Raw genomic sequence first — 27,694 nt, forward strand, 5'->3', positions numbered from 1 at the left:
TTTTTCAGGTTGAATATTATTGAATACCTTTGAATAAATAGACCAAGGAGAGAAGACTAAAATTATTTACACAGGGTGGTCCAAACTGTATTCCGGAAACTTCGGTAGCATTATTATACAGGGTGTCCCAGAAATAAGTGCAAATATTTTAACTGGTAGTATAGTTCAACCCCAGAAACACGCCTATGAGGTTTTTTTCGCGAAAAAAAAAATTTAAAAATTCGAAATTTTTTGAAAAATTTTTTGGAAATTTTTTTAGTTTTTAGTTAAAAAACATAATTTCTTGATAATATGAAAACATAGGTATTAGATTAAATTTACAAGAAAGGAAATCCAAAGAAAATCCAGAAAAGATTGTGGTTCTCAAAATTTTAGCAAAAAATCATTTTTTTTGGAAATTTTCAAAGTAAAATAACTCCGTTATTTTGGACTTATTTGAAAAACGATAAAGAGAAAATCTGTTTCTTTTATCGAGATCTACCACCTCTTAAAATATTTGCACTTATTTCTGGGACACCCTGTATTTTGCAGGTAAAAATAATTAAAAAAGTTCGTATAAATGTATGTCCTAAAATGCTTAGTTTCGGAGATACAGGGTGTAGAGACAAGTTTCAATTTTATTTCGAATTTTTACAAATAATTTCTCAAGTAACATCAATATTTGGATGACAATTGGTATCTGGGAATTTGGTTTGGGATGAGAAATTTGATTTTGATGTCAATATGACTCTTATTTGTAGAGAGCGCCACCTACATATTTTTTAACTAATTTGAAGACTAATAACTTTTCCTCCGTACCTGTATAAAACTACTGAGTAAAGTCTCTTGGTAAAAATCGCTACGAGAAATGGTTCTCGAGATATTTGGAATCAAAATTAAGGTCAACTTTCGTTTAGCTGAAATCAGTTATTAGAAAAAAAAATTGTCTTTAAAAAGCTACTGTGAACCACGGAAAACACAAATTTTCCTGCGGAAATACGTAATTTCCAAATTTCGCACTTTAGAATAACTGAAATCTGCTATAAAAAAAATACATTTTGCGTTTTATTTTTAATATATTTTTCTGAACATATAAACACAAAAATTTTCCTGCGGAAATAAGCTGTTCCCATTTCCTAAGGAATTTTATTAGACTTTAGAATAGCTGAAACCAGTTAAATAAAAAATAAAGGTATTTTTGCCTTTTAGAAAATAAAAATTTTCATGCGCAAATAAACTGTATCCATTTTCTGGGGAAATTTAATAGCCTTTAGAATAGCTGAAATCAGTTATATAAAAAATAAATATATTTTTGCCTTTTAGAAGCGTTTACAAACTCAGGAAAATAAAAAATTTCCTGCGGAAATGCTTGATTTTCCATTTGTTCCTTATATATTATCGGGTCTTGTAAAGTATAAGTACCCAGGAATTTAGCAAAAAAAATTTTGGCAGAAAGTCCTATGCTTATAGAACAGTTTAAAAGAAAAAAATCCTTGAATGAAGCACTTTTGAACAAAAAAAAATCATTTGAAAATGTCTAAAATGTTAACCAATCTAATAAAGAAAAGCTAACCAAAGCAACCCAAATCCTAACCAATCTAATAATATTTTTGCAAAATCACAGCTAATTATTAAAATATAAAAACCACAGCTTAACACCCTCCACAAAGAAAAGCTAACCAAAGCAACCCAAATGCTAACCAATATAATATTTTTGAAAAATCACAGTTAATTATTAAAATATAAAAGAAAACTGCATGATCCAATGATTTTTTGTTTTGAATCAGCCCTATTTACGTAAAGCTTTAATAAAAAACAAGAATAAGTGCAACATTCCGAGGTACTTATACGAGGGTTTACAAGAACCTGTATTATCTATTCTACAAGAATTGTTATTCCTCCGAAAGATGTTTTACTCCACTCAGCACCCCTATTCGCTCCCGGGTCCCGTAAGCTTCTAAACTGAAAAATGTATGAAAACAAAGTGCACTAAATTACATTGATACATTTCCGCAGGAATTTTATTGTATTTCTTTGCTCGTAAAGGCTCGTATAAAACAAATATAAGTTCATTTTTCTGATTTCGGCTATTCTAAAGTCAAAGCATTTTTTTATGTAAAATAAAAATAATTTTTATGTTTAGAAAAATGTCTAAAACACACCCCGAAGACTAGTTTTGATGTAACAGATTTCGGCTATACTAAAGTCCGAAAAATGAAAATGACGCATTTCCGTATTCCAGGAAATGACGCATTCCATGAAAATTTTTGTATATTTATACTCCTAACGCCTTCTAGAACGCATATATAAAGTCATTTTTTTATATAACAGATTTCAGCTAAACGAAAGTTGAGCCCAAAATTATCAATACCTGCCATCATTGACATAAATTAAACATGTTGACTATGACTTATGAAATTATAAATTTGAAATGTTTTTGTACCAAAGGTTCAACAGAAACTGTTTTATCATCATTTTTTATAAGACAAATTTATGATTTCAATCAAATAACTACATATATACTATTTTTTATTTTCTCCTCATTCCTTAAGAAGAGCTTTACATTAGATTAATGTTACACAAAAATCAGCTGTATTGCAATACCACCTATACAGTTTAAAATAAATCTTATATATAATTGTGTAACTGTTTAGTAAATAAAATATATATAATCTGGATGTAACCGATTTAATCAGTGGTAATAGACAATGACGTGATAAAAGTAAATGTGAAGGCCTTACACCTATTAATTGTAGGCTTCCTGGCGACCGCAGTTCTATTTTCAAACTGAATAAGAGCATTGATATTAATTATAAATAAAATTATAGGTATTAGCAATCAAATCACAATAATTATTATATTTTTGTTTGTAAACAATCATTATTTGCCTGTGACAAACTAGATTCTGTAATTAATGTCGATTCTGCTTTTAAATTCATTTAGTAATATTATTGAAAAATACATACGCTATAATTTTATGATGGAATAAAACTTACTTTACAGGATTTTTATTAAAAAAATCAATTATTGAGATATAAAATTTTTATAGTTTTATGGCCCTCTATAACTTTTCAAGTGTTCTTTTTATACGTTTTTAATAACTTGATAACGATGACCCGTTAAATTTAAAATCATAAAATTTTGAGAGATAGTCTCGTGCTACTTTCAAGTAAACATTGATTAATATTTCATTCATGGTAGCTTTGCTGGTGGTCTGGCTATAATAGTCCAGTGCTTTGGTTACTATATACAATATATAGTTTTATTTAAATGGTAGTATATACCCTTTGAATAAGAAGACTAAGGAAGAATCATATCAAAAATCTTGGGTCCACCGCGATGAGCCTCAAATATGGCCGAATTAAATTCCGGTTTATCAGTGCCGTTCTAATTTTATTTAAAAATGTAAAACTACGATGTAGGGTAGACGTGGGGTAGACCCCAATATTTTTTTATTTTACTTATTAAAATTGTTATAAAAATATAAAATTCAAATAAAAATAGATAAGTTATAATAATTATTTATAACCATAAACATCCGATAGGTACGCTACTGAAGCAGGTAAGTCAAATTGACGTATCTAAATTCTTTGACATCTAATCTTTGACAAGTAGTAAATAAAAGCAAAAATGCAAGAAAAAATATATAATTAGTTAATTTAAGTGAATTTCATAAATAATCGGTTTACTACACGTATGTATATTATATAGTCACTTACTAGCGAAAAGTTGTTCCATTATTTCATTCGATTTTTGCTGAGATCTACCGCACGCTACACAACCAACTATTTTAGAGTCTTTTTCGATAAATCGCGATAGTATCACTGTTAATTTAAGTTCTGCCACAATTTGCATCTAGATTTACTACCTTTATACAACTATCAGTAGTAGAATAAATAATAAATAACATAAAATAAGCTCCGTAAAGACTGAAAAATCCACAAAATTTCAAATCAAATTCAAATGTGTCAAATGAATCGTCAAACAGAACTGTCAAGGATCCCCACCCTAGAGTGCTTTTTCCGCCCACCATGCATGAATACATGGATAGCATTATGCTCCTTCCTTAGTCTTCTTATTCAAAGTATATATCAATCAACAGGTTTCTTTATTCAAAAAGTACGTTTTATTGTACTCATATCCTATTATGTTAAATAAAAATTATATATTTTAAAGATATACGAGAATTGTCTTTTCGATTTTGCATAAAGAGGTAAAAAACAGTAGATAACTTTTAAAAACTATCGTATTTCGAAGTATTCTCCACCACGAAGAGAAATACATTTTTGCATCTGTTGGGAATAATTCTGAGAGCAGTTATTCCACTCGCTTGTTAGTCCTTCAAAATTGCGTTTTTGAATACGCTGACTACATCTTCTGGGACTAGAACCTTTGACTAGGCCTGTTCCAAACACCGGAACACCGTTTTAATACCGATGTTGAGCTGACACCGGTGGCCAAATATGAACTATCCGGTGTTCCAGTATCGCTATCGACCGCGCCGTTGACACCGACACCGGTGTTCATTTCGATACCGGTGTTCATCTACAACACCTGTGTTCTTCCAAATACACCGGTGTTGGTCTGGACACCGGTGTTCATCTCGATACTGGTTTTGACTCGGGTTTTGACTACGACACCGGTTTTGATATCAATACCAGTGTTTGGTTAACGGGTTAAAGAAGGAATAATGCCAATTAATAAGTTCAAAATAAACGTGATAATAATAATGTCGCATCGGTGCTTATTTTTATCGTTTATTAAAGCACACCAACTTTAACTTAAGCTTTCAAATTTAAATATTTTTTTTGCCAGACTAATCGCTAAAATAAAGTGGAAGAGTTAGATAAACAACTATAAAGTAAAAAATTGTTTAATCAAAAACAAACAGAAAACAAAACATATAGAATATTACATTAAAAAAAACTGAAATGGCACCATCAACATCGACACCGGTGTTGATCTTGACACCGGTGTTCATAGCGATACGAGTGCGTGTCGAGATAAATACCGGTATTGATATAAAGACAGGTGTTGAGGTAAACATCGGTGTCAAGATAAACACCGGTGTTGTAGATGAACACCGGTGCTGAAATGAACACCGGTGTTGAGGTAAATACCGGTATCGGTGTTGGCACCGGTACACCTATTGAAACACCGGTGGTCAGCAACACGCAGTTTGCGCTTTGACCACGCAGTTCATTCTTAATTTTTGGAAATGTAAATAAGTCGTTAGGTAGATAGGTTCAAATTGTGTTATTATAAGTTTAACTATACTATTCTGTGGTTTAGATTAGAGATTAGATTAAATTCCTAGAGCTGGCTCTCGGCCTGATCTACTGTGACCTTCTCATATCTATTGTGGTCAGAGGACCACAATGTAATTTAATCTAAGGATCAGGAGTGTCTGATCCTTAGATTACATTCTCTAGTCCTATTCACCTATCCTTTTCACAAAGTTTAGCAACTTGGTGACTGAACCCTCCATGTAGCTCCCTGGCAATGACCTATCATTATATATTACCGAGAACCACACATTTGCCCGGTTGGCAGAACCTACATATAGCTTCGTCTGGCAGTCCCATCAGCTTTAGGTGCACACTACTACCCTGTTAGTAGACTTACCACAGCTTTGACTGTCTTTCTGTCCTTGCTAATCAGGTCTACCGTGAATTTTCGCAAATGCTACAATGAATTTTTTCGCCTGTCAATGCTTTGGTGACTTTCTCTACCATTCTAGAGATTTGTTGGCCATCGTCGTGATCGTGGCCATTGTCGTGATCATCTTTGCAACGCCGCAGAAGAGTTCTGGGCCTATGAATAGCATTGATGAGCCTTGCTTGGCCCTTTCATATGCCTTTTCGTTACCCTTGTGACCCTCGTGTCCTGAATGCTAAGTTCGCCTAAAGTATTCAGAGCACGCATACAGCCCCACACTAGTCTAGAATTGACCTCCGAGTAGCCGAGTGCCTTTAGCGCTGCTTGGCTGTCTGCGAAGATGGAAACAGAACGATTTGTTCTTTAGTGCCTTATTATTTCTTCTACACAATAGTGGATTGCTGTTATTTCTGCATGGAAAATTGTGACATCCTTAGATAGGCTTATGCGGAAGGATCTCCCTTGTTTCGGCCCTACTATGCCAGCTCCTACACCTTCTGACGTTTTTGAGCCGTCTGTATAGTAGATTGCCTCAGCTTGAATGGGTACACCTTTACTCCAGTCTTTCCTTCCTGGTATGGTTATATTAAATTTGTTGTTGAAGCTATACCTTGTAGATGTTGCATCAATTGGTAATGCCAATACTTTGTCTGCTTTTAGCTCTTCGATTAGCTTCTGGTTAACAGCACTATGCGTCTGGCTTAAGTGCTGCTGACGTGCTGACCGTGAACTAACCTGTGCAGGACAGATCTGGCTTCGCTTTGTATGAAAATATGTAGTGGGGGTAAGTTCAATAAGACTTCCATCGCATTTGTGGGAGTGGTTTTCTGTGGTTTAAGTCTTAACGGCTAAATAAAAAATTGACCGAAGATTTTTGTGTATATGTTACGGTTAACGTCCGATGTCCGCTTAATGTCGACATAAACAGGTTAATGTTTATTAGGTTTGGTTATGTTTTTGGTTGTTTTGTTTTGTGTTATTCTCGAGATTAACCGGGTAATGTCGACATTAACCGGACATTGGACTTTAACCGTAACATATACATTTTATGGCTATGACGAATGATTTACTTATAAACATTTACTAGCCAATAAAATCATAACAATATTTTGTTCAATTATTTTGTTCAGTTAAGTGTAAAATAATTAAACATGTATTGTATTTTTATAACAATAAGTCATGATATCGCGCTTAATTGTTTAATTATTATTGAGAAGCATAAAAAAATATTCTACGAAAATATGAAACAATGAATGTTTGAAGTAAAGTATACAATGAAAATATTTACTTATTTTCAAATTAAACAGAATATTTTCTTAAAATAGGTATTACTAAATCATGTAGTCTGAATTAAAAATCAGTTTACAAGATAAGTATGTAAATATGTAAAATAAGTTTGTTAATATGTTTGTTGAATGTACCTATAGGCTTAGTGCATTTCAGTTAATTTTAAAAATTCCGACCGCAGCGCTCCAACAACAGAAATTAGAAGTGCCCGGTATAAAGTTATTCAGGTAGTCCGTTACCGTTAATGTCGATCGCACAGAAATGATATTAAAATCGTGGGTTTGTCAAAATATTTAAGTATTTGATTTTTTTTACTAGTGCAGTTATTGAAACTAAACACTCAGGTACGAGGTTTGTGTGATGTAACGCTGTTTCGGGTAGTAAAAAAGAGGTAAAAAACGAACTAGGCATCATGTTGTGTTGTGACAATTTCAAATGTTGCCGAAAAAATGTTAACGCGTAAAGGAGAGCGCAATTAGGGCGTTGCTGGATGCAATAACATTCTATAACTCAACTTTCCCGGATATTCAACTCTCCCCAAAACAACATTTTATAGCTTCACAGTTTCACACACCGATTTGATTAAAGCAAAATTGGATTCAAGCAGTTCGACGAAATGAGTGTGTAAATAAAGTGCCCATTAGATAATCAAAAAATTAAATAGACATAAATATACTATGAGATGATAAAATATAATTTGCAATATTAATGATATACCCTTTTTATTAATCAACTAGTACTTAATTTTTTTATGAATATCTTCTAAAATTATAATTACGTCCTCCATAGTAACACCGGTGCGTAAAACTATGCTCGCTACCGTAATTGAACTCATCAAAAATGTTTTATTAGCTTCAATAATAAATTGAACCTTCTGAAATTATCAAAGTATTTACTTTTTTTTAGAATTTTCAAAAATTATGCTTCCTAATGCCTTGGCCACACTCCAATGCTCCTCGCGCTGCTTATCGCACTATTCCTCGTGCTACCGCAATGTTGTCCTCTCCGCCCACATTCTTCTCCGCTCGCGTAATTACTCGCAACGCTTTATATTGCCGCTCCTTTGACTCGCGCCCAAAAAACCGTCAAAACAGGCAATAGTTTGCAGGACGAGGAGCATGATATGCAGCATGACGAGTAATGTTGCCACACTACGTTTCTGCCTCCTTCCCTCGCTACTTCCTATGTCACTCGACGAGAGTGTGGCAGGGCCATAAAACAGCCTCTACATTACACTATATCCCCGAAATGTTTTACGAAATATATATTCCATTCCTTAAATAGATGGAGACGCGCCGTGATTGGTTGTGTATTTTTTTTGTTAATCTGGTCAATCATTAACAGCAAACAATGTAATTGAAGCCAATTAAACCAGTCCATGATTGCCTAAAGATTTAAAATACCTGCAATCTTCTTTATATTTGATCTAATGGTGATCCGGAAAAATATTACATCAATATTTGTTTAGCTAATGTGTATATAATACGTATTGGTTCGTATTTTGTTATATTCAGACATTAGCAAAAAAACATAAATACATGATTCTATTAAAAACCTTTAAACATGTTTCTAAGAAAACCGAGTAAATTGACGTTCATAGAATGTACTGGATGTATGATCAATTATGTAATTCGTGATTCATTAAAAATATTGTTATATTAAAAAAAAAGTTAACATAAACTAATTTTTTCGTCATTAGACGATGATTCATGGATTTTTTAAAACGATTTCAAAGCAAAAAGTCATGGTTGTGTCTTCGGTGAAATGTTGCAATGTATTGTCTACTAGCATTATTTGTTTATTTGCAATATTATTTAATGAAAATAACAAGCCACTTAAGTGTATTTTACCAATTGTTTCATTTCCTTTTTAGTTGGCATGAAAAATATATCATGTCTTTGAACTTATTTTAAATTACCAGTGGTTGTAGGATAAGTAGTTAAAGATAATAAAAGGATATGTAGAGAGCTTGATTATAGAAGATTCAATCTCCAAGTTGTTAGGTTAGGTTAGGCTTTTTTAAAGGATAGAACCTAAGAAGGCAACCTAAAGATCAGAAGAGGATCAAAATACATCTGAAAAAGTCACAGTGGATCAGATCAATAGCCACCTCGAAGAATCTAATTTATTTTTCCAATAATCTTTGGACATCATCATTCAGTTTATAATTTGGTTAACATTCACTAAAAATTTGATTATACAATCATATGATTTGTGTTTTGAACTTTTTAAACTAGTCAAACTTACAAAATTATTTATCCACTATTTCAGTATACTAATAATATAATTTATATTAAAAATTTAAAAATTTTATTGCTGTCTTTTTTATTTGTCAATTTTTTGATTACTTACATGCGAGTAGATCCATCTGTTGACCGAGAGAATACTGGAAATAAGCAGCATTTTTTTTAAAGGCAATTTCGCATATAACAGCGCTTTCAGATGGAGCGGAGCGTCCGCGCTGTTTTTGTGCTGGTTGTTTTTTCAAGATAGCCGTCAGACAAAATTATCCGGACGGAGCGACCCATGTGAAATTGTTCATTTAAACTCATGGAACTCGCGGACGCTCCGCTCCATCTGAAAGCGCTGTAAGAATTTCTACATTATAATCACAGAAATAGTAATAAAATATATTTATGTTTTAAGAAATAGAGAGAAATTAAAACTTGATACAAATTTCGGTAGTTTTTTTTGGTGGCCATGATCATTATACTGTATTATAAAACTCTATATGGCAGGACGTTAAAATTATAAAAGGATAAGAATATTTTTGTAAGTGATTAAAATTAATTCCAGTAATAAAGAGCACCTAAACAGGATATCATTTAATGAACAAAAACTATTAAATGAGTATATAAAACACTAAATCTTATCTTTGAAATTTAGAATAGACTGTAATCTTTTCTTATAATATACACTATATCCTGTTATAAAATATACAAGTAAATGGAAATTATATAATATTAAATTCTATATTCTTTATTTATCATGTTAATTTTAGGTCAGTAGAATTATATTTTAATATATTTATGTCTAATAACCACAATTTCCGTAATTTTTATCATTATTTTTTTAATTATCTTTTAAATAATGTATTTGTATGGAAACGAAAGTTTAAGAAAACATATTATTATTTTATAACACCATCTGCAAAATAGTTAGTTGAAAATATGCTATACCACAAGTATGTATAATGCTGCTGGACATTCTCAAGCTCACAAAATCTAAGAAACTGGCAAATATGATACTATCTACAATTACATAGAATTATAATTCACAAACAACAATGTATGTACGTCTAATGATTTTTTTTTTCAAAATTAGTTCTAAGTATATCGAAGTTGCAAAACAAAATCTACTATTGTTTTGAATCTTATTAAATTAAAAATGACAGTTACTTAAAAGGTGTGATTTGAAAGCAATAACAAAAGAAAATTGTCAGAAATAGATTTGTCTAATATATAAGATCATGATAGTACTTAATAGCTGATACCTGGAATAGTGCTTGTTAGGAACACTAATGTGGTTCAGGAGAGATTATAGTTATATTTTATACAAGACGATAGAATACCATTTTATCGTCTTGTATAAAAAATAACTATAATCTCTCCTGAACCACATTAGTGTTCCTAACAAACAAAATGGCTCAAAACGAAATTAGTAAATTACCAACAAATATTCAGGCTGAGGCGACAAACGCCATATCGAAACTACTTCCATTTAAATCCCGAATAACTTATGAAAAGGAATACAAAAATTTTCAAAAATGGAAGCAATTAAAAAACGTGCGAGAAGAAATAAAGTTTTTAACCTATCCTCGCGGTTAAAGTATCATTTAATCTACCCTTGCGGTTAAAGTACTATTTTATCTACTATTTTTGATAGATATAAGGCAATTTTAACAGTTGCTGTGGAAAAAAATTAAACCTTTCTTCTACTCCTTTCAATTATTAAGTTTTCTAAAAACATATTGAGTGAATTGATTGTCAAAACAGCCTTCTGTAGGGGTCCATTAAAAATAGAAGATAACCCGATTTGGAGAAAAAATGTATTTTAGGTTTATTGTATTAACTCTATTCTTTTTATCCAAGAGATCCAAAATTTGTCAACAGAAATGTCAAAAAACTTGTAACTTTATATTAAAAATATTATCACACTTTCATTTATTGTTCAGTTATTTTTATGAAAGTGAACCAGACACTTATCCACAAATAAGGTAATAACCTTAAATAATGATTACTTATGGAGCAGTTGCTTGGCATACAAAACTAGAGCAACATACAGCAAGGCAAAACCTGTGCAAATACAGAGACTGGCATGTATCTGCATCACAGGTGCCATGAGAACATATCCAACAGCAGCAATGGAGGTCATTCTAGACCTAACACCACTGCATATTGTCGTCGGTAGTTATGCCAATGCGACAATGGATAGAATTGTCATTGACGGAAACAGTACTGGGAACTGGGAGAATTTTTAGGTCAGGGGCTTGGAACACCCTCAAAAAGAAAATTCCACTTCTCCAACTCCCAGTGGATGACATACCAAGAATTTACAACTTTGAGGAACACCTCATTGTAGTATTGAGTAATAAAAATGATTGGAAGGAAGAAACGCTTACTCAGCATATAAAAACTATACCATAACGTGGTATACTGATGCTTCCAAAATCAAAGCACGGACAGGAATAGGAGTATTTGGGCCGAAAACTAAATACTCCGAACCAATGGGCCCCTACCCCAGTATCCTTTAGTACCCCAGTATTCCTCATTTACGCTATCAAAAGACGCGTACAATTTATCTTAGATAGGAACTATCGAAAACAGGAAATTGCCATCCTATCCGATAGCCAAGCAGCACTTAACACGATCAACTCAGTAACCAATCAATTCGAAGTTGGTGAAAGAATCCCTAGAAGCACAACAAATTAGGTAAAGAAAATAAATTCCTCCTACTCTGGGTTGATCACCAAGGGATAGAAGGCAATGAAAAAGCAAATGATCTAGCTAGAAAAGGAGCGAACACTCCACTAACTGGACAAGAACCGTTTTGTTTTCCAAACGAGAACCAACTGAAAGCGGAACTCAAGAATATGGAAGACTCCATCCGTAACTTGGAATGGGTGTCCTCCAACGGTCTAAGACACTCGAAAAAGTTCCTGAGAACTTAGGACCGAGAAAAATCAAAGGTTTTCCTTGATTGAAGTAAAAACAATCTTCGGATTGTAACGGGGTTTCTAACAGGACACTGCATGTCTCCTCAACGAAGACCTCAGTAGGCTGAAGCTGAGAAACAACGGCGAATACAGATTCTGTGGGGAAAATGGGGAAACACCAGAACACCTTATCACTGAATGCGCCGAGACAACGACCATTCGTGCCATGATCTTTGGTACGGCTGATGTCGAGGATGGAGAACTGGCCTCTGTGGAGCCGTCTCAGATACTGCCTTTTGTTAACCTAAGACTGAGACTGTATGATGAGTTATAACTCGTTATTACTCAAGAACGTGGAACGCACAATAGATCTATAAGGTCGCGGTATAAGGTCTCCCCTCCTAAACATTCTACATTCTATAAATAACATTAAATTTAATCTCTAGACTTGCGCTACTGGATATTATTCCATATTCAGTAGGTAATATCGAGTGTTTTGTTATTGTAAATACAAAACATAGGGGCGTTTTTATATAGAGTAACATTATACTGATTATTCACAAAAACATGTATCAATTTCCTGCATAATAAAAATTAAAGTATTTTTATCTCCAGACATTCTGCAGTTCTCTAGATTAAATTCAAATTTTTAGAAAAATAGCAAATTTAGATAGTAAAAAATAATTTATACTTTTTACATAGGTATCTAGGCCTGTTAAATATACCACTTTGATTTAGACTTTATATTAGGACTATATATTTGCCAAGTTTATTATTTTTGATTCAAAATGAGGTTCAAGTAATAACGATATACGAGTATTACGCACACCTTCAATATTCGAAGCGTTTCAGCTATTTATGGGGTAGAACAAATAAATTATATTAATGATTAACGATCGTTATGAACTGATAGAATTATAGCAAAATCTTTTGATAAAATACGTCTTGTTGGAGAATATAAAATTGAAATTGGTTTCTTGGAAAAGTTCTTTTAACTTATAGAGGCAAATATATTTTATATTAATCTAGTCGTATGTAACGAAAAAAGAAAAAGAATATTTGGTGGGTTCTAAGAAGTTTTTAAGTGTCTTATAAGAGGACTACGCTTTTCTAATCCAGTCATATATAAACTAATGTGTTGCTCAGACATTATAAACTTGATTAATAAATTTAGTAATCACCATCATCATCATTTTCAGCTTATTCAACCATTTCCAATTATTATAGTGTAGCCTCCCTTACATACTCTCCTTGTAGTTGGGCCCATTGTTGTCTATTGTTGGCTATGCGGGCCCTTGTTGTCCCTGCTAATTTCCTAATATTATGGCCCCATCTCAGGTTCGGTCTTCTTTTAGGTCTCTTAGTTCCTCGTGGCTACCATTCTGTAGTTTGTGTAGTCCATCTGTTATCCGTTCTTCTTGCCAGGTGTCCTGCCCACTGCCATTTGAGGGATTTGACTCTGTGAATGACATCTATTACCTGGGCCTTTTGTCGTATCCACTCTATTCTTTTACGGTCTCTCTTGGTTTTTTCCAGCATATTTGGTTCCATTGAACGTTGAGCGACCTGCAGTTTCCTTATGATGTCCGTTTTAAGTGTCCAGGTTTGGTCGCATGCAGAGGTCATGAATGATACTACACATTGGTCGAATGTTTTCTTCTTTAGATAGAGTGGCATTCTAGATTTGAATATGATTGAGTTTCTGCCTTAATTACTCCATGCTAACTTAATTCTTCTGTTGATTTCTGGTAGTAGAGATCCCGAGCTGTGTATTAGTTGTCCCAAATATATATATTCTTCTATTATTTCCAGTGTTGTGTTATTTTTTAGAATGCCTTTACTTTCCACTAGTTCGTTGAACATTACTTTAGTTTTTACTAAATTCATTTTGAGGCTCACTTTATTGCTGGCTGTAATTATCTCATTAATTTGACCTTGTAGTTCTTCAGAACTATTGGCAATTAAGACTATATCATCAGCGAATCTAAGATGGTTAAGATATTCTCCATCTATTTTTAATTCTTTCTTGGTCCAGTCCTGTTGACGGAAGATTTCTCCATTATTGTAAACAGCTTTGGGTATATCGTGTCTCCCTGTCGTACTCATTGTACTCATTTGTCGCCATCAGTTCAGAACTCTGGAGTTGTTTTATATATCATTAAACTAAGTGTTGCTTCTTTGTATATATTGGCGAGAGTTTCTATATAAGGCCTGTCAATACCTTGTTTTGCTAGGGCTTCTATTATTGCCATAGAATATATCGAGTCGAAAGTCTTCTCAAAGTTCATTAATAAAATCAGTAATAAATTACAGTAAATAAATAATTTATTAATTTTACTTTTATTATAATTTTATTAATTGTGAATAATAAAATTACATTTTATTTCATCGAGGAAATCGAAATGGCCAAAATATCAAGTTACAATTTTTAATCGGCATTAAATGGCCTACATAATTTTGCTAATAAGAGACAAAAAAGTAGTAGAGTAGCGTACATGTTTTTTTAGAAAAATATTCCAGTGATAACATACCGTGCTGGCTGGAAATTGCCATCCTATCCGATAGTCATGCAGCACTAAACGCGCTCAACTCAGTAACCATCAATTCGAAGTTGGTCAAAGAATACCTAGAGAAGCTCAACAAGTTGGGCAAAGAAAATAAAGTCCTCCTACTCTGGGTGCCTGCTCACCAAGGGGTAGAAGGCAATGAAAAAGCAAATGATCTAGCTAGGAAAGGAGCGAACACTCCACTAACTGGACCAGAACCGTTCTGTTTTCCAAGCGGAAACCAGCTGAAAGCGGAACTGAAGAATCTGGAAGACTCCAACCGCAACTTGGAATGGGTGTCCTCCAACGGTCTAAGACACTCGAAAAAGTTCCTCAGAACCTACGACCGAAAAACAATCTTCGGATTGTCACGGGGTTTCTAACAGGACACTGTCTCCTCAACGAACACCTCAGTAGGCTGAAGCTGAGAAACAACGGCGAATGCAGATTCTGTGGGGAATATGGGGAAACACCAGAACACCTCATCACTGAGTGCGCCGAGACGACGACCATTCGTGCCATGAACTTTGGTACGGCTGATGTCAAGGATGGAGAGCTGGCCTCTATGGAGCCGTCTCAGATACTGGCTTTTGTTAAAGCCTTGAGACTGTATGATGAGTTATAACTGGTTATAGCTCAAGAAAGGGGAACACACAATAGATCTTTAAGGTCGCGGTGACTAACTCCCCTCCTAAACATTCTACATTCTACATTCTACCGTGCTGGCAACTGTTACTTTTGGGTCGGTATTTACATGTGTGGAAGTAAATCGCATAGGGATTTTATTATCTGAAATGGGATTATGAGAATATCGTTAGGGTGTCCATTTTTTTATAACGAGAAAACGTCAGTAATCGCGATAATTTAAAAACTCAACTTTTTAACTCATAACAAGCCTTAACTTTAGATATTGAAACTTTTTTTCATTGTGAAGATCGGATCTTTTACAATATGTGTAAATAAGAAAAATTCGATAGGGTTTTTTCCATTCAGAAATTGTAAACAACCCATCCATTTACTTTTTTTGTGAATAGTGCATAGCGATTTTCAGCAATCGTGTAACTTTTTTACTTATAAAGATTTTCACATACTGTCTGCGAAGAAAATATAGCAGAAATGTTAAGAGAATTTTTTAAGAAAGTACAATTATTTCTAATAGAATTCGAGATATCTTTTTTTGAATTCAGAGTTCTAATAGCGCGACCACTGTCGAACACCAACTCAATTCTACTTATTTTTACCAAAAATGCAAGTGTTTCTAACTTTCACTTAAATACAACGAATCGTTAATAAACAAACAAATTAAATATCACGAGACCTAATTAAATCTTGAAGCTGAAAGCATGATGTACACCTTTCCCTAAAACTTTAAGTACTGACAGAGGTACTGATTGGGTTCACCGGTCGACTGCGACAAATCTGCTATATCCCCTGCCACGTCTCTTAGCAATGTGCACAGTTTCTCGGTTTATTTCATATGTTTGGCAACGAGTTTACTGTTCCCTCTTTGTTCAGTAAATTATAAACGCATTGTATATGTATGCGCGTTGTATAGCCCTTAGTATATGCATGTCCCTGGTGAATTTATCGACACTTTTTTAGCACAAAATATGCAGCATTTATAGTAATATTTACCCTCCAAATTTCATTCGAATCGCAAAAATTACTTGGAAGAAAATTATAATAAATCGATAAAAAATGAAGACTTTAACCTCCTGTGCCAACGAATAGTACAAATCAAAGCCGAATCGGACCCATGTTGATATGAAAATAAATCTTATTTTTACGTCAGGAATCTCCCCACGAGAGACGGCACATGTTTTTCGAAACACCCTGTATATAAACTGAATTCATCAGATATTTTTTCTAGAAATTTGAAGCAGTTGGCAGAACTGATATTGCGCCATTTGATTGGCGCCGAAAACAAATGGGAAAAAGCCTTTAAGCATATCTGATTCACAGCAGGCTTGCCAAAATACATTTCATTCTGCATTCTGCTTTTATTAGTCAAATTTTTATCCATATAAACGCCCATTCCTAATACACCGTGGATTGGAGATCGGTCTGAGTCGGATAGGATCGTTTTTCGCTCGGGTGAATGTCGCTTGCACTGTGTGTCAACTTGACTGTGTGCCAAAAAAAGCCATCTCGCCAATACGTGGTACATTTGCATACGAGAGAGCGACGGTCTTCCAAGTACCGCCGACACAATGATTCATTAATGCGTTCGTGCGAAACGGTTTTCCTTCATTAGTATTTTTATTTGCATACGATTAGGCATTCCTCAGGGATTTTTATAAATAATTTCAATGTTGTTACGGGATAGTCCAGTGTAATTCCCAAAATAGATCGGTTCTACGGATACGGTATTCGTATTATTGTGAAATAGCATAATGTAAAAAATACTTATTCATCAAAAAACAAATTCTAAACTATATTAATTTAATCTTTCTGGTGAGCATCTAAATAACGAATTGAGTTCTTTCCATATTTGGTATTGTAATGTTACCTTTGTGTTTTCTTTACTTGTGACTCTAGTCTACAAATGACTTTGCTAGTCTACAAATGACTTAAATTTCTATTTGCAGAAATAATATTCACATCACGCGACATATTATGACAACAGAAAACAGCTGGACACTGTGATAAAGAAGAAAAAGGAATCATATAAATATAGAAATGAAGTCAAGACAGGAATACATAGATATTATGTATATTCATCATCATTTTCAGGTTATTCAACCATTTCCAGTTACGGGGTAGCCTCCCTCACATATTTAGATACTCTCTTTGTAGTTGGGTCCATTACCATTGTTATGTATTGAACTTGCATATATATAAATAAAACTCCAACTCTTTATTCAAAGACGATCTATATTAAACTGCGTACCTATTTACAAGATAAATACCTTTAACAAGAAAAAACTAAATTCCATTTTAATATACACCGTGTAGGTACATTAGGTGTAATAGGTACATAAAATTATAAATATATTTCCATTTTTAAATATATATATATATATATATATATCAGCCATCATGTTCCCATCTCAGGTTTGGTCTAGGTCTATTCCTAGTGGGTATTATTCTGTAATTTTTGTGGTCCATCTGTTGTCCGTTCTTCTTGCCAGGTGTCCTGCCCATTGCCATTGGAGGGATTCGACTCTGTGAATGACATCTATTACCTGGGTCTTTTGTATCCACTCTATTCTTTTACGGATTTGATATTTTAGATATGTATATTAAACTTTAACGGTTAGGAATTCGTGCATTGGCATTAAAAATGAGTTTGTGGATAATGTGCCAGTAAAGTGATCTAAGACATTTATCTTTAGATTTCACATATATTTATAAGAAGAAATATTATTGTCAATCTCATTTATGTGTTTATAATTAATTTTAATTAATATTATGGATGTGTTAGTAGAAAAATAAATGCAATTTAATGTATGACTCATTATTTTCTGGTCTTATTGATATCTATTTTAAAAATTCAAGGAATCCAGATGAAAAAAAAGAAATATATTTATAGCAAATTTTGAGTTTTATTATTAAGGTCTCTGGAACAAAAACTATAAAAAGATTTGTGGTTGCATTTTGAAATAAAAATCCACATTATATGTTATTTTTTTTGTATGAAGCAAAATACTACACCATAAACAATATTTCTAATTATTAACAGACGACAAGAGAACAGTGAATATTTTGCGTGCCTGCAAGATAGTATCAATCAATTCGAAACTGGTCAAAGAATGCATAGAGAAGCTGAATAAATTAGGCAAAGAAAACAAAGTCCTCATACTCTGGGTGCCTGCTCACCAAGGGATAGAAGGCAATAAAAAAGCAAATGATCTAGCTAGAAAAGGAGCGAACACTCCACTAACTGGACCAGAACCGTTCTGCTTTCTAAGTGGTAACCAACTCAAGGCGGAACTCAAGAACTTGGAAGACTCCACTCGCAACCTGGAATGGGAATCTTGCAACGGTCTAAGACACTCGAAGAAGTTTCTGAGGGCTTACGATCAAGAAAAATCAAAGATCTTCCTGGATTTAAGTAAGAACAATCTTCGGATTGTCATGGGGTTTTTAACAGGACACTGTCTCCTCAATGAACACCTCAGTAGATTGAAACTAAGAAGAAACGGCGAATGCAGATTCTGTGGGGAAAATGGGGAAACACCAGTACACCTCATCACTGAGTGCGCCGAGACGACAACCATTCGTGCCATGAACTTTGGTACGACTGATATTGGAGATGGAGAACTACCCTCTATAAAACCGTCCCAGATAATGGCATTTGTCAAAGCCCTGGCACTGTACGATGAGTTATAACTCAAGAAAGGGGGACACAAGAGATCTGTAAGGCCGTAGTGACCCCTCCCACTCATTCTAAATTCTAAAAATTCTAAGATATGGGGGGCATCCTATTCCAGTGCCATTACTGGAAATACGCAAATGTATGGCCCGTAGTGCACTAAAACTCTGGATCAGGGAAAAGCAGAATGTCCACTGGAGCAAAAGACAGGGGCACAGGCACAGCAAGGCCTTTATCCAAGGGCCTAGCTCTAAAACTGCAAAAGAACTGCTAATGCTTAGTAGCAATAAAGTGCGGATTACAGCAGGCCTCTTGACAGGACACATGGCTGTCAAGTGTTACCTGAACAAGCTCAACCTGTATCAAGGACTCTTTGCTGCAGACTCTGCGATAAAGATCCTGAAACAGCGGAGCACATAATAGGTAGAACCGGAAGAATTATGGTCCCATCCGATCAAGGACCTGCATAAGTTAGTGCAGGGCACAGGGATAGGAGAATGGGTGCAGATATAGAAAGGGGACAGACACAATAGGCCTCACAGGTCGAAGTGTTTCCAGCTCCTTGTTACTGAGAAAAAAAATGGGAGGGGGGGGGGGCTAAATCATCTTTATCTATGGCCAAACTAGAATAATTTTTTCAATGTTTAATGTTATTATGAGTATCACTCCAAATGCATTTTTATTATTGTATTTTAATATTCAAAATTAATTTAAAAAATCTTTATTAAACTTTTATCCATTATTAAAGATAATTCTGTTATTTCATTAATATCATTTATGTATTTAATCATTAATTTATTATAATTATTCTAAAAACTGGTTAATTTGAAAACAAAACTTACCGTCTTTAAATTAACAACAAAACATTACTAAAAGATGATTGAACAGCTGATTAAGCTTATTTACAAACATTATTTGGTTTGGAGAATTCAATTCTGAGATAAGAGGTCTAGACGAATCATTTATCATACGGTACCAAGTGGAGAGAAAAAAAATCTATCGATCATAATGACCTATAATATATATAATGCAAAACACTGTAAAATTTCCTTAAAAAAGAGATAATTTGCGATACTATAGTAAATATACTTCTTCCAGTGATAGCAAATGCCCAGCATGAATATATACTCAAGAGAGCTGTTAATGCGTTCACTGTTTACTTCCTCCTGTATGTGAACATTTTTTTTTAATTTAATAAAAAGGACAGCAATAAATAAAAAAAAAACTGTACGTAAATCGTCGCACAACGCTGTATAGAAAGAAATATGCTGGGAATAATCAAGAAACCCTAAAAGAATAGAGTGGATACGACAAAAGACCCAGATAATAGATGTCATCCAAAGAGTCAAATCCCCAAATGGCAATGGGCAGGACACCTGGCAAGAAGAACAGGCAACAGATGGACCACAAAAATTACAGCATGGCACCCACGAGGAATTAAGAAACCTAAAAAAAGACCGAACATGAGATGGGACCTTCATATTAAGAAATTAGCATCAGGGATAACTTGGGCCCGCATAGCCCGCAATAGACAACAATGGGCCCAACTATATACGTGAAGGAGGCTACACCATAATTGGAAATGGATGAATAAGCTGAAAATGATGATGATGATGATGATGCACTGAAATAAAATTCCCAAGGTTTTTATTCTAGGAGCTACAGATGCCCGACGCACTATTGCCGCACCCTGTACTTAAAGTTCGGGATGATCTAGTTTTAACAAAAACATTTTATCTCTTATTGATATAAAATTACTATACTAGTAGTTAATTGCCTAATATTTTGTATTTACTTTGATTATTTAAGTAGGTTTGTTTTGTTTGTATAACCTACTAATGTGAAGTACCTACTATTGTTATTCAAAAATTTTTAAAATTTGGATTTTGATCAAATCACAATATAGGTACAATCTGCAATCAACAGTAAAAACAACTATTATGTGCAAAAATCAAGTAGTGCCACTTAGTTATTAATTAATTGTAGTTTTCTATAGTTATTTTTATGCTTTGCTTGATATTATTTTTGGTTTTTATTGCTAATATCTGTCTATAATATTTTATTCTTTAATATTGTTTATATTTGTAATTATTAGTGCTAGTATTTTATTCTGTGTAGACAACTTAATAATGGTACTTTAATATTTACCTAAAGGAAGGTCCAGACTTCAGCATTTTAGCCTGAACAAACAGAACGATCCGAGCGCGCACGAACAAGCAGAACATATACTTTTGAGCAATTTCGATTTACCAACACGCTCCGGAAAACGTTTGGCGCGTTCGGTTCGGTTCTAGGACAGGTCCAGACTTAGAGCTGAGCTTTCAACATTTTATTCCTGATTGATAATTAAGATATCGATAGTTTGATGGTGAATGACAAACTCATTTTCTTAAACTCCATGCGAATCTCCCTCCACTCTACCTTCGTATGTAATAGTATTAATCACATCGACTTCACGTCGTCGACCGCCAAATAACCCGTTCGTGGACCTACTATTATTTACGTAGGAAGTAGAGTTCGAGATGCTTCCGCTTCGAGTTTGAAACGACACGTGTGTGCAGGGTCTTTAGAGTCTATTACGCTGTACTTTCGGGTCGCTCTCAGGGGTCGGGTAAAGCGGGTGTGTGGGCGAAGGAAATATATATTATATTTCAGAAATCTGCCTAAGGCTTAGCCCGATCCTGTCGTGTTAAGCCACACCCAAAATTTTAAACACACGTGCTTTGATTAAGGCTTGATTAAGGTTTGCATAGCTTCAGCATTTGTCATAGAATAGCGAGCAATTTGGTACAAAACCATATAACTTCAATCTATTAAATTATGTCTTTATTTTCGAGAAAATTTAGTCCAAACGTAAGGAATATTTTGTTGATGTTTGACCATCAAAAACTTAAAAATAAAGAAGTTGTCTAAAAATGTGCTACAATACGGATATAGTATAATCCCTTATCTTTAATTTCCTTCTTCATTTGTGTAAAAATACCTAGCCAGTTTAACATAAAACGTTAAATGCCGAACGCTTATTTTACTACGTTTTCGGACCAGTGAAATGGACCCTTAACGAATTCTGCTCTGCGCGTTCGGTTCGTTCTGTTCGTTCGGGCTCAAATGCCTATGTCTGGACGCACCTTAAGAATATTATTATAATTAATATTTATAAATATTATTAATAAATGCGATATATTAAAATTATTAACAATCTTGTTATATATAAAAAAAACAAGATTATTTTCAATGTACGTTAAGAAGTGTATTTTGTTGCTATATGGATAAGATTCTTAATTTTCGTAGTAATAGTAAAATAATTCTTTAACAAATCCTTATAAATCCTATAGATATAAGAAATAATTTATGGGTGGGTACGATATCACAAAGATTATGTCTTCCTGGATTAATGATTTAAACTTTTTATTATAATTTATCTTCATAAATTGTAAAATATCAAAAACTCACAATTTGTTGCAAGAACAAAAAAATAAGATTTATTTGATAAGTAATAAGTACAAACCATGTGCCACTATTGCCTAACTTTTATTAAGAAAAATGTCACAAACTCCATCTTTTGTGCTGTATACAATGTTTAGACTCATCGAAAAATAAATACCTACATAACATGTAGAGGCATATTTCTGACTATCTTGCGTAGAGTTTTATTGTAGAAATAATAAAACTGTTTAAAATAGTAATTTCTTGAAGGTTCCTTTTAAACAAAAACGCCTATTAAGAAGAAATTTTATTAGAACGAATAAAATTTTACATCTAATTGCCATCGATGATTCGAAAATAATTACTTTAAAACCCGCAACTAATTGGATTAACTAAATATTTAAGCTGGCGATCGAATTATTTGCAAGTAAATATTGTTCTGTACTTTCCAAATTCTGAAAAAATGTTTATGGTTTCGTATCCAAAATATCAAAATAATGATTATGCTTTGTACAACCACGTATATGTTAGAAATTATATTTTTTTGTCTATGATTGCTACTCTTCCTTATTGCTACTTTCCAAATTTCCATTGCTGATATACAACAAAAGAAATGTAGGTATACATAATTTTTAAGTAAAATGTTGTAAGTGTAATAGTTATTTTTTATACAAGACGATAAAATGGTATTTTGCAGAGCGATGAAATCGCGAGTGAATTAATTTCGGGAGACGATAATCGAATTCTATCGTCGTGTATAAAACAATATTTTTTTCATAGCGAGTTACGTTTTAAAAAATATTCAGAAATTATTATTTCAAGGAATTTATTACGAGAAAAAATATTGTGTTGGGTTGGCGTTGGTTTCTATGTAATTTGACAAATAAATAAAGCTGTCTCCAGGCCCTAGACACTCAATAGTAATTTTATGGGACTACAAATTTAGTTTCTCCCGCATCGCCAGACGGCGCGCAAAAGACATGAAAGTGCGTACAGGTTTCTAATTTATATACGAAGATGACATGATAGCCTATATATTTACTACCATCTATGGCCTAGTTTTCATCTAGTTGTCAAAATGTTGGTGATCCGTCAGGTTATTTTTAAATCATTTTTAAATAATTATTAATTCAGATATTCCTAATTTGCCGGAAAGTTCGGTGATTTGTGTTTATAGTTTGTGTTTTTATTAGTTTGTGCATTTTGATATTTACGGTCGATCACCATTTTCGTCTTGGATACTAAACTTTTTTTATTAAAGACATTTTAAACATCTTAGAAATAATACATTTACGAACGAAATAAAAAATGTTTAATCATAAATAAGTAAGTACATATTTGGTAAAATGGTATTTTTAGTAGCAGATAATTAGTAGTCTATAATATTTTTACTATATTATAATTTCTTTGTTAAACCAAAAAATAGGCGCTATGTGCTCTATTGTTGGTGTTTAAAATGTATGTATTCATAATTTTATTTTTAGTTTTGAATATGTTACACTTCTAATGATTTAATAAGACATAAGATATAGTAAACAAGTCTATATTTATTATTTGATATTTTACAAGGAATAATTTTGCGCTTGAATATCGTTACCGTTTTAGTTGGCGTTAATAAATAACGGAACGCTAAAATTATGTCATGCCAAAACTCTCCATTAGTTTCTTCCGGATCACCAGGTGGCTCCTAAATGAAGGATTTATTTGTTTTATATCAGTGTCCAATCTATCTCTAGTTCGTGACATTAGTCTATGGCTGTCTCTTTAGTTGTCAGTTTTGAGTCAATATTATTTAATTCTCTTTCATCGAAATGAAATAAGTAAGTTACCAACAGATATTCAGGCTGAGGCGACGACCATATCCAAACTACTTCCATTTAAATCCCGAATAACTTATGAAAAGGAATACAAAAAATTTCAGAATTGGAAGCACGTTAAAAAACGTGCGAGATGAAATACAGTTTTTAACCTATCCTCGCTGTTAAAGTATCACTTAATCTACCCTTGCTGTTAAAGTACTATTTTATCTACTATTTATGATAAAGATTAAAATTTTTAAAACAAATTAAAGTTATAGTGACTTGGTTGACACTAAATTTAAATAATTACCTTTTTTTAATAACAGTATTAATAATCGATGGGTTTTTTTCTTCAATCTTGATACACTACTGGATATAACATTATAAAAATGATGAAATATACCATAAACTATTTAATTAGTTTGTTTTTTCTTAAATACTTAGATATTTATTTATATTAATAAATTTATTATCAATATATGTGGAAAAGTACATCATATAAAATCGAAATTCAGAAGAGAAACCTTTCAAATCAGTCTCAGAGTTAAAAGAGATAGCTTATATCCGTTTGAAGAATATCTTTTTGTTTTCATAAATTAATACCAGGCAGTGCTATACCCAGAAAATAACTTATTAAAAATGTTATTTTAAGTCCAATAAAATGTAGTTACAATTTAAAGAATTAATTATATATCTTATCTAAAATTCCAAATAAATTAAACTAATTAAGTTATATGCTGCTTTTTTATTTTGGATTATTATATATCTTGATAGATTGCTAAATAAGCTATTGGAAAAAGGAATTTTGTCGTATAATATTTTCACATCGTATTTGTAAATGTAATTAGGCTCAATTAGACCGTCTTGTGACATTTACAAGCAGTTCAAGAGTGTTACCTTGATAAATGAGTTTAACCGCAAATCTGCTGGAATAAGCTGAAAGTAGTTTAACAAATTTATTATTTTTTTTATCGATATATTCGATTTATTTCGAATTTTTAAAATACCTTATTTAGATGTATCTAGACATCCAAGATTTGTAATAGGCGAATAAAGAACTGTAATATGATGCAATGTAATGAAAAAGCTTTTTGGTCAGTTATTATTCTAATAGAATTTTGTTAGATTTCAAAGATATTATTTATTTATTTCAAGCTATATAAAATGTTTTTCGAAGTAAAATTATATTATATATCTGTTTAATAGGAAATATCTATCTCAAGAAATATCTTACTTCTTATTAGGTATACCAAATTGAATCTGCAACCTAACCTAACCTAACCAAATTGAGTTTAAAACACTCGAAAAAGATTCTCTGAACTTAGGACCGAAAAAAATCAAGGATATTCCTTGGTTTAAGTAAGAACAATCTTCGGATTGTGCCGGGGTTTCTAACAGGACACTGTCTCCTCAGCGAATACCTCAGTAGATTGAAGCTGAGAAGCAAGGGCAAATGCAGATTCTGTGGGGAAAATGGGAAAACACCAGAACACCTCATCATTTTGGTGACACCTCATCACACCATCACACCATGACACCTCATCACACCATAAACTTTGGTACGGCTGATATCGGAGATGGAGAGCTGGCCTCTGTGGAGCCGTCTCAGACTTTTGTCAAAGCCATTTATGATGAGTTATAACTCAAGGAAGGGACAAACAATAGATCTGTAAGGTCGCGATGATTAACTCCCCTCCTAAACATTCTACATTCTACCAAATTGATAGAGCTTTTTTAATGGGAAAGAAAAAATACTATATAAAATTTATTAAATTGGACAAATATACCTAGTTACAAACATAAATTTAATCAAAATTAAAATAGGTATCAACATCAGATTAGCAAAATAGAAAAAGCAGAATCATCGAGGAACAAGTAGCTCTGCTTTTCAAGAAAATACTCAACAAAAATTAAATAAATAGTGGAAACCAAATAATTGCACGCTGAGTACTTGATATTCACGGAAAATAAAAAGGGTGAATGATAAGGAACAACTTACATTATCAAGAGTTATTCAAGCTTTGATATTCTAGTCCTGTAATCTGTAACACAACTTTCGTAAAGAGTCTCAATATTTAAAAAAAACAACCACTGTCAAAGCTGTACATACAACATGAATGCCTATGATTATCTTATAAACATAAATAGTTTATTGCGTACTTCTTTTTTATAATTATATTTTTTATTAATAATTTAGTGCGTTTACTTTGAATAAAGACTTAAATAAAATATTTTAAAATCTCAAAATTATTAAATGTCATAGGTTTTATTTCAAAGACTTGGAATTGAATGGAAATTTAAATGGGTAAGGACTATCTTTTGGTACGTGGAACGTAGGGAATACAATCCCGCAAATGCGGGATCCCTCTGAGATTCCGTGGGATCAAAGTTGCGGGATTTACCGTGCGGGATCCGCGGGATCAACATATTACTACTGGGTAACCGAATCGATTTTGATTAAGATCAAACCGCTTCTACGTTCTTCTCCGTTCCGGGCCGATGCGTCGACGCTCGGAACCCGGGGGATTTCCCTTACGGCTTGGCCATTAAAAATAAGTGAAACAAACAGGCTAGTTGTTAGATTTCTTTCTGGCGTATGTGCGTAAGTGAAGAAAAGCATTTAACTAGTACTTGTGGACAATTTCGTCAAATAAATTGCCGGACATAATTATTAGGACAAGCAAAATTTTAGGGTAAATTTAAAGTTGAATATCTCTTGAACTAAAAAAAATGTTGGGATGCGGTTTGGACCAGGTTTTAGATGAATCTATTGTGATTAAGATGCTGATGTGGTTTTCGAAAATATATTAAGCGAATTCTCGTATACAGGGTGTTTTATAAGGGTGTGAAAATTTGATAAAGAATATTTTTTACCGCAAATGTACAATTTTAAAAAAAAAAAAGAAATTTTTACCAAGTATGACGAATCTGTATAGAAATTAGAAAAAATAATTTGATCGGTTTAATTTTTTTTTTGTTTTAAGGAAAATACGACGTTTTTTCGAAAAATATGCATTTTTAGTCATATATACGTATGGCCCTAAATGGTACAAAAAGCTTTGTACATTCTGCATATGCCAAAAAATTATTGATATAGAGTATATCTAAAAGCAGATAACTAACACAAGTTAAAAAAAAACTTCATTCAGAATAATATTTTTATTTATAAAATAAGTAGATAAATTATAATAAAAATTAAGTTTATTTAATATTAAATATATTTTTTGAACACCCGGTATACATCGGTGTCGAAATTTCTGTACAGCTAGTTTAAGATACACGCTATATCAATATATTGTAGGCCTATGCAAAATGTACAATGCCTTTTGTACCATTTAGGACCCAATGTATGACTATTGTCGACTATTGTCAACAGTCCCGCAATTTTACGGATCCGCGGGATTGATTGCATTAATCCCGCGAGTTTGCAGGATTGATATTTTGGTGCGGGATTGCATTCCTTAGTGGAACGTATAGTCGATAAATGTTAAAGAAGACGAACTAATTAAAGAATTTGAAAATACTGGCC

General features: G+C 32.9%; 1 protein-coding gene across 1 annotated transcript in view; it reads right to left on the bottom strand.

Moving 5' to 3' along the window:
• Positions 1 to 27,694, bottom strand: part of LOC115879151 (G protein-activated inward rectifier potassium channel 3-like) — a 104,576-nt gene that overhangs the window by 69,279 nt on the left and 7,603 nt on the right. The window lies entirely within an intron of this gene.

Source organism: Sitophilus oryzae, unplaced genomic scaffold, assembly GCF_002938485.1.
Source record: "Sitophilus oryzae breed Bouriz unplaced genomic scaffold, Soryzae_2.0 scaffold_1576_pilon_pilon, whole genome shotgun sequence".
Taxonomy (NCBI): Eukaryota; Metazoa; Arthropoda; class Insecta; order Coleoptera; family Curculionidae; genus Sitophilus; species Sitophilus oryzae.